General features: G+C 42.0%; 1 pseudogene; it reads right to left on the bottom strand.

Moving 5' to 3' along the window:
* Positions 1-479: 479 nt before the first annotated feature.
* Positions 480-801, bottom strand: LOC116883963 (annotated as a pseudogene).
* Positions 802-1,404: the final 603 nt, after the last annotated feature.

The raw sequence follows: 1,404 nt of genomic DNA, 5'->3' as shown, positions 1-1,404 counted from the left end.
AACTGCAAGCCAACTATCAGACAAAGCTACCTGTGACTCCCAACCAAACCCCTTGGAAAGTCCCGGATGGTCCACTGACCACAAGTCAGTTTGGAGGTCACCCCACCAATAATACCCTGCCTAGTTACCATTGTTCCAATTCTGCCCTTATTGTTTGAAATCTGCCACTATCAAAGGTATATAACTCCCTGTTACAGTCTGCTCGGGGTCATCTCTCTCCCGAAGTAAGGCGACCCCAGCATGTTGGAACAATAAATCTCCTCTTGCTTTTGCATCGATCACCACCTCCATGAGTCTCATTCAAGGGGTCCCAGAAGAGGTTTGGTTTGGACCTCACACCCTGACTAAGACAGTCATCATGCGTGGCAATCAGTGCCTTTACTTGTTAAGCCATCTTGCCAGTCTTGTTTCTGTTTTTTTTTTTTTCGTTCCTAAATTTTATTTATGAATTAATACAAAACAATGCAGACTGATGTGTCTTAATCCTTGTCATCTTCTTCATCCTGGTTAATCTGGAAGTATCGGGGCTCATAACTCTCTTTGCTGTTGGCGACAACACACAGCCAGTCTCGGAGGTTGTTCTTCATCAAATATTTTTTGGTGAGATATTTCAAATACCTTTTGGAGAAAGGCACCCCTCTGCCAAGATTCCCAGATTTCCTGTTCACCTTGATTCTCTCCGGAGTAATTGCTCAAAATTGGCAGTGTCCATGATTCTATCTTCTACAGGGTGAGTGCAGTCAAGGGAGAACTTTTTTTTTTTTTGCCCCCCTTCTCCACAAGCTTTTTTGCAGGTTCCATGGCAGCAGAGGAGGCAGAAGGGGGCAGGTGGTGGTGGGTGTGCACTGAGCAGGTGTGAAGAGCCCGCAGCACACAGTGCATGCAAGGAGCCAGGCAACTTTAATCCTTGGTTCTGTTTTGAAACCAGATCTTACTATGTAGCCTAGGATGGCCTTGAACCATCAATCTTCCTGCTGTAGACTAGGTATTAGGATCATAGGTAATGGGCCACTGTGCCTAGCTTTGATTTATTTTGAAGTGGATGATTCTGCTAATTTTTCTTCAATGCTGCCACAAATGTCAATTGGTTGGCATGTGGGTGGTAGGAGGAAGTGTCCGTTAATAATTGTCACTTTGCCTAATTTGCATCTTCCAGGAGACATATTTTTTCCTCTAATAATTCTTCAATCTGAATAAATAACAAGCATATTGGTTAAAATCAGCTTCTAGACAAAAAATAATGTTTATTTTCAGTTTTATATTTTTTAGATATTTTTGCTATTTATTTATTTATTTATTTATTTTTTATTATCTATCTCAATAGTTCAGTACAATACACCACAAGAAGACCCACAGAGTCAACTGACCTGGCCCAGGGGTGCTTACAGAGAGCGAAACACCAAC

This window comes from Rattus rattus, chromosome 14 (genome assembly GCF_011064425.1).
Source record: "Rattus rattus isolate New Zealand chromosome 14, Rrattus_CSIRO_v1, whole genome shotgun sequence".
Classification (NCBI taxonomy): Eukaryota; Metazoa; Chordata; class Mammalia; order Rodentia; family Muridae; genus Rattus; species Rattus rattus.
The sequence above is the reverse complement of the archived record's forward strand: the minus strand, read 5'-3'. Positions and strand labels throughout refer to the sequence as shown.